The following is a 7,929-nucleotide window of genomic DNA, read 5'->3' as shown; positions in this document are numbered from 1 at the left end:
ATTAAAACAATCCGGTTTGGTTTACAAAATGATACATAAACAAAAAGAGCAGCACCATATATATCAAATACTGTCTACAAATGAACACAGATGAAACTAGGCTGCTTCAACTGGGTTTCATTTGAACTGAAGCCCCAACATGCAACACTGAGGCCAAAGAGAAAAGAAAAAGCCACAAAATGAAACAAATGGAGCAACACAGCTCAGATCACACCAGCCCAATACTGCCCTAGGTAAATAAGCAACTGCAGCTCACCTCATCTACAGGGCTAAACGCTAATTCATGCAGTTACATATGGGAGAGGCATGCTTTTTTGCACAGACTCAGCCTTCACAATGGACACAATTTGTTCACAAATAGGACCTCCAGTTGCTCAATTTAAGATTCCATATGCTGTTCCTGCTGATAATGAGATTTTAAAGATTATGAGATAAACTAACTTGTCATTCTGATTCAACAAGGTAAGCTTATAAGTCCATGGAAATCCCTCTTTAATACAAGCAGGAAAGGCTTAGCATTAGCATAAGTTTGTTTGACAGTAAATAAAAATTAGAACCAATAATGAAAAGGGTTGATGAACAAAAGATTTATATATTCCAGCAAGGAAATAAGACTGAGTGCTACAAAATCATCTGGTGGCTAGTCCTGCGCCGGGAAGCTGTTTAGGTTATGTGAATGCTTTGCGCTGCCTGAGCGGTCCCATGCCTACGGACACCACCACGTACAGCTCCTCACACACATGTGAGGGGCAGGCTCGTCCTCAGAACAATAAGATAGGAACATGCGTGACGTTCAACAACTGCTCTCGTTGTGAACAAAGCGAGTAAGCGTTCCAGTACCCAATAGCATGCTGTCTTTATTTCCTCAATCATTTAAATAGAACTGCTTTTCATTTATTCCTGAAGTGTGTTTGTATCTGCATTAGATAGTGTTGTTAAGCTGTCTGGATGCGTGTAATCGTGAAAAGCGTGAGTCTCTCCAGTCCCGTAACGAGCGCACGGCTGCCAGGGCAGCGCAGCATAGGCAGGACTTGGGAAAATGGGAAAATCCCACCAGTGGTAATTTAAGAGTTGGGGATGAGGGAGGTTTAATGATGGAAAAGGATGAAACTGACATAACCGAGAGCTGGAGAATAGGAACTATGAATAATATGGGATGAGCACAGGAAGGAAGCAGTCAAAAAGAAGCAATAAACCAGGGCTTTGTAAGACAAACCTTGACTTGAGACTGTCTGCTTCAGGAGTGAGCGTGCTGAGGGACCGAAGAGACAAGCATAGGTGGCGAAACCCAGCACAGGCACTGCTGGTAACTGTGTGTGGAGTAGTTACCAGATAATGTAGTTTTCCACATGAAAATATACAGGTTTCTTGGGAAAGAAAGCGAATTTCAGTAAAACGTGCAGAGTGATTCTTCTGACAGCCCAAACAAGGCCCTTGCTTTATTTATTGCTTTGTCTGGTTGCTTTGGTCAGTGCCCTACAAATCTGAGCACAGGGCCCAGAATTGACCGTATGTGCTTTTGGAAGACAAAATCATTTTGTTGAGCTTTTCTTCTTCCACTGCAAGTAACAAAAGCTTGTTTCACTTGGCTCAGTTCTCAGTAACAATTGACTTTGGGAGGAGGGCATGGAGACTGTGTCATTTTTCAACCCACTGCAAATCTACAAGCTGAAGAAACAATTCGTCCCTGCTGTCAGTTAAAATATATACACAAACTTAGCGTGATTTCACAGGTGTTTCTGCTTTAAACCACAGTTTTTTGTTGTTTGCTGCTTTCACCCAGCCCCGACCCCTTTGGTAAATAAGCAGCAATCGGAAGGCTCGCTGCAATACAAAACACACCCGCTGCAAAAGCTCTGCTCCTCCTCAGCTCCGAGCCCCGAAACACCATCCCTCTGGATCCCCGAGGTGCGTCCCTGGCTGAGCTTGGCGGGGCTCCCGCAGGTACAGCACAGACACAGCAACCCCCAGCCTGAGGAGAAAAGTGTCCGAGAGTCCTCAGGAGCCCCAGTCCTCACGGCTTCCTACTGCCCTCCCAGGCAGCTGCTGGCTAGCCAGGAGCGCTACCGCTGTGGCTTGTATCCCAAGCTGGGATACACCTTGGGTAATTTCTGCAGCCAGCAAAGGCTAGATGCACAGGGACCATTGATGGTCTTATTCAAAGGCAATGCTGAAGACAACCAGATGCGTTTACCTAAGATGGAGGCAAAAATAAGGTGGCTGAAGTCAGGGTAGCAGAAAGATGCAATGTCAACAGTGTGTTTGTCTTTCCTCCTTAATCACACTAGCCCTATGAACAAGTAAAAGCAGCCCTGGATAAATCATGTTACCAAACATAACTCTGTAATTGTTATATGTAGTGATTTCATCCATGGCCCAAAATACATCTATGCTTTAGAAAGGGACTGCAGGCTTCCAAGAAGGTTCACTTAGAGATACCCTGAGGGTAGATGACATGAAGGTGCAGCGGCTGAGAAACTGTTTAAAAATAATGATAAAAGTTACAACTAAAAGAAGAATCATCACCCTCTAACACAGTAGGCAAAGCTCCTACCACTGCATGAGAAATCCAGCTCCACATCTGCATAAAGGAGCTTTCATGTCAGGGGATGAATTCCCCTGAAGAGCTCATAGATAGTTCTTCAACTTTCTCTTTTTTTTTTCCAGGAATCTTAGCTGATAATAGTAGGAAACAGAGTGTGTAATTTTCTACACAGCAAAGTATTGAATATCCATGCAGCACCACCAAGCTCTTCTGTGACTGAAGTCACACACTCACAAGTTGACCTGGACAAAACAAAGCAGCCAGAGGATTCCTGATGGGCAAATACAAGAAAAACAATCATGCAATACTTTATCAAAAAGATATCCCCTGTGCTTCTGAAGTTGAGCCCTGAACTTTTTGTCTCTTTAGTTCGCTACATATATGAGCAATAGAGCTATGTATGTTTGTTTCTCTGGTGCACGGGGAACACAAGTGACTTATTTCCCCCTTATTTATCATCATCCCAGCACCACAGCTCAGAGTTGACACGTGTGATCCTGCAGGTGTTCCCAGGGCCCCCATCTCCATCTATTCCTTCTCAGCTACCTGGGCACCCTGTTCCTCTCACTCAGTTGTCAGCCCAACCCAAACTCTTCAGTCCAGCTTGTAACTCAGGGACAGATTGGTGTGACTCACTTATGTTCTTTTGAAGAGTTAAGGAGTTACTTTAATTAAAAATTTTCCAAGATATTTCTTATTGTTATCAGAGAAGCGGGGCTGAACCAGGAAGAGTGCTTCACAGGGAAGGCTCCCAGGAGCTCTGACTGCTCATGGCACAACCTCAACAGGTACAGAAGCGTGTTTGAAGATGTTCTCCATTGATCCTGTGAGAGCCCTGGTCCCAGTTCTTCACACGACATGTCCAAAAGCCGAGGGCGATGATTGCAGAACGAGGACCTTCACCTGGACCTGAGTCACCTTCCAGCAGGTTGCTCTGTATCATACCAAAAACATCCCTGTGCACTATGCATATCCATCCCCAGCTGGAGTTTTCTACTGCATTGAAAACAAACAATAATGGCATTAATGATTTGCTCTAGAACACTCGCTGTCAGCAGCGAGTTGTCGTGGAAATGGTACTTCAGCACCTGACGGGTTCATTTTCAGTTGTGCAGCGTCAAATGTGGCAGCAGCAGCAGCCGAGGCTGAGAGCAGCAGCGCGGTGCTCAGCGCTGCGTGCTGGGCGGCCAGCACCACGCTCTTGCTGTGCACGTGTGTGTACGTGCAGAAATTTCTTACACATGTAGATGGATGCGGATATATTGTGTAGTACCGTGCCAGGAGGTATTACAGGAGGTTTGTAGTGGGGAAGACTCCTCAAGCTCTTCTTGAGGGTTCCACAGACTTACTTCTCTCATCACCTAAATTGTTACTAACGAGAGAAAAAACCACCCACTCTAATCCAGCACAGCTCTAGCACACCCATCTGTGTATTTCGCTCAAACACAGCACCATTGAAGTAAAACACAGTTTAGTACACAACTTGCAAGTTATTCCCAGGATTGAAATAGTTGCGTGGACTTCCTGAGTGCCAGAATAACTCCTTCACAGAAATCCCACAGTCAGTCAATTAGGAAAGCTTAAAGTAATCAGTCACCCACAGGCGATTGGATTTAGCAGTTCGTGAATGTGTTTCATTCTTGGATCAACTACACCCACTTCCAAAGCTGATTAAAAAATGTTGATGATCTCTTCCACCTGGCTGAGATAATAAAACGGCTGCATAAAAACAGCTCCAAAACCCTGGGCAAGTGGAAAGCTGCTCTTAGCAGGCTGCAGCCTGGTGCGAACACAAAAGCAGGTGAGAAGTGAAGCAAGACCTGCATAAGGAAAATTTCTGGACAGTTTTTGAAGCCAGTAACACTTGTTTTAGGAATGCCTTAATGTCATGTCTTAATTGTCTTAACGGCATGTGGGGACTGTTTAGTTGTCCGTTTCTTTCCTCCATCCTGTGCATACCAGAGATCAGAAGTTGGTGAAGGATGCAGAGGTGTCCTGAAATGGCCTGTCTCTTCAACAACCAGCGTGGAGCGCCCTCAGAGTCTGCAAAAATGACAGGAAAGGTCTCTGAGGATGCAATGTTGCAATGCCGTCCTAAGCATTTGGTCAAACCAAACCTATTTGCAGTCATAATATAAACCTGAAAACCACGCTGACAGAGAGGAGTTCTGGGACTCCACAGAAGCCTTTCTGTCTGTTATTTGGTACCGTTATTTTGTATTGTTAAACATATACTTCAAATATTTGCATGAGTAATGGCCACATAAAAAATAAAGGACAACCTGAACACGCTATCACAACTTAACTCTTTGCCAAAACACTTATGAATATAGTTTCTTTTTTTTGAAAAAAATATAAATAAAAAATACCTTGAAGTTTCACATACCATATAGCTAAGGATTAGATCTTTAAGCTGATGCAAATCTGGACAGTTCCAGTGAAACCAGTTCATACCACCTGAGGGACCAGATCAACTCCTTTATCCTCACTTTCTTACTATTATCAGGGTCACCTTTTCTAGGCCCTTCACACTATGCTGCTTCAGTCGACTCAGCAGCCTCTTTAAGTATGGAGAAATTTTAACCTCCCATCTTTTTTCCAAAGTGTTTTTTTTAGGAGAATTTTAACCAGTTTTTCAAAAAGGTAGAAGTAAATGCTCTATAATATTTGTCATTTAATACAAATCTTCAGGCTGGAAAGTCATGGGTAAGCTCTCAGACAGATTAACCAGGTAAGCAGGTGAGCTGCCCAATCCCCTGCCTCCCTGGGGATTCTGGTACCGAAATTTTAAGCGTTGAGTTTCTAGGTAATCCCACTCGCACGTGGCATGATATGACACCCGGAACCAAAGCATTGCTGAAAGTCCCAGTTGAGGACTGAGTTTTTAAGGCACTTCCAGATTTAAAGTCTAGCTCTGATGCTCCCTCACCTCTCAGATGGCTGCATTTTCAAATCATCTATGACTTGGCCAGCCACAGCTGCTGAACATCCTAAATGCTCATGCTGCCCCAGGCCTTTATCTGAGCAAAGCTCAGAGAACATCCCCCAGGACAGGGACCACCCATGCCCTCACCTACCGAAGGACAGTGAGTTCTCCTACCTCTCCTCGCTTATATAGCTTCTCACTGTGATGGCTGGCTTCTGAAACATCCCTCCCCAGGTGATTATAATGGAGACATCTGGGGAGCCTCATCAGCAAGATGTTGAAAGCAAGGCTGAAAATCCAGCTGGGATGTGGGAGTCTGTTTTGTGAGCTGCTGCACGCCGTGGCTGAGCAGCTCCACGCCGTCATTTCAAGCTGGCAGGAGTCACAGACCTGCGCTTGTAATTGCCTAACAGCCCCAGAGCGCCTGGCCCTGGGGTTTCAGTTACTGAGCCCAGGGGAGGCAAGTCACCTTGGCAGAGATGGGAGGAGAACGGGGTTCCTAATGGTGGCTTTGTTCTTCTGACCATTTAAAACAGAACAAAAACAAACAAAAAAGAAAAAAAAAAGTCTTCAAAAAATGAACACCAAAATGCCTCAGCCCACTTAATTGGTTACAAGGTTTTATAGAACAGAGTCTGGAGTAAGTTCAAGAGCATCAAAAAACAAGGAATTCATTATCTTTTGTTGGTCTGGATACAGGCTAGTAATCCGCAGCAGATTACTGGAATTTAACTAGAACATATAAAAAGTAAGTTACGATAGCATGTTCCTGTGGCTACTCTCTCTGTCCTCCCAGGGAGAAAACATTTACTAAGCTGATTGGAAAGGAATACTTCAGGTTTTAATTTTTGTTTTTCAAAGAAAACATCTATATATTCATATAACTTCCTCGGAGGCTGCTGTAAACAAAGAATTATGTTCAGGGCCGCTGCCAGAAATGAGGTACGTCAGAGGTCTGTAACCCGTTCAATGGAGAATCAGTCAATGGCCCAAGGGTACTCCCTAACACATAAAGGGTGAAATAACTGAGGTCAAGGCCTCAAACACAGCTCTAGTTTTAATCGTGTTGATTTAGAGCTTTTTATAACATGTTGGTTTTTTTTCAATTGCCAAAACCCATTTAATTTTTCTTGACATGCTTAGAACAGCCCCAGTGTGGCCAGAGGAGCGGTGCCCGTTCCCCACGCTGTTCCTGCTCGGCCCATGGGCAGCGACGTGCAGCGTCACCGAGATGCGGCTCTGTGTGCTTTGTATCTGCCTGGAGTCTCTTGCCTCATGCTACATTGCAAGTACGTGGACAAAATGAGGAGCAGAGAGAGAACAAGTGTGTTGTTGGTAAAGAAATATCTTAATAAAATCCGTATATTTGAAGAAAATGAAACCATTGTGGTAAAAACTTTCAATAGGATGGTTCCTTAGATTTGGGAACTGGAAGGGAAACAGAGTGGGGAATCAAAGAGAGAAAAATGATGGTGTCCAATTCTTGCTGGACATTTCGACAGTTGTTTCTTAAAAAGATGTACAGGTTTTGCTTTAATTTCACAATAAAGCTGAAGTATTTGTACAAGTTTTTCTTTGTGTGTGTGAAATGGAATCTGTTTTTCCAGCCAAGAGACATTCCCTCTTAATACACTGCCTGGCCAAATAAAGACACCAGAGAAACACCCAGTTTGTTGTCTTTGTGTTCTTAAGTACAGAAGGAAACAATGAACCAGCTTTTGAAATATGCTAAACCAGTGCCATCAGCAGGACTTCCTGGGGACTAAGGCTGCATGCTGCAGCTCCATTGGCTTCACTGGAACCCGGCTTCACTGGAACCCTTCCCAAGAAGAATTGGGTTCAAAGTATTTGTCAGACAGACAAGTCAAAAGCTTAGGCACAATTTCTAGAAGAGCCACCATCCTTTTTACCCTACCTTTGAACTGCGTACACCCATAACTAGGTGGTTACAATGGCAGAAGCTCTGTGCACCCCCAGTTAAGCAGGACCACACAGGAGGGGTGGTTAAGGACATCACACCCTTGGCACACACCTGCCCAGGTGTTACCATCACCCAGCAGCACCCTTTACACACAGCGCCCACTCCCCAGTTCTCTGCTCCGAGCCCTTGCCATCGCCGCTCCCTCTGTTTTCTGCTCCCCCTGACACTCACACCTCCGGTTCCCATTTCACCCCCCAGCTTCTCCTCCCTCCCTGGCCATGTCTCCTACAGGAGCCCCAGGACCCCAGCACAGCAGGCATTGCCACGAGTCAGCAGCCAGGCTGCAAAAGGAAGCTGCAAAACCTCCAAGACTGCCTCGGCCAGAAGAGACCATGTCAAGGCCCAGGCAATGGGAGAGATGGGTGCAGAATAACTCAGACTACCCCAGAGGTTAAATGAAACAATCTCATGGTCCTGCAATTTGTTTGTCAAGGATAGCACCCAGAGACGGGACCTGGTCCCCAAGGAAAAAATCAC

Source organism: Cygnus atratus, chromosome 9 (assembly GCF_013377495.2).
Source record: "Cygnus atratus isolate AKBS03 ecotype Queensland, Australia chromosome 9, CAtr_DNAZoo_HiC_assembly, whole genome shotgun sequence".
NCBI classification, from domain to species: Eukaryota; Metazoa; Chordata; class Aves; order Anseriformes; family Anatidae; genus Cygnus; species Cygnus atratus.
This window is presented reverse-complemented; position numbering follows the sequence as displayed.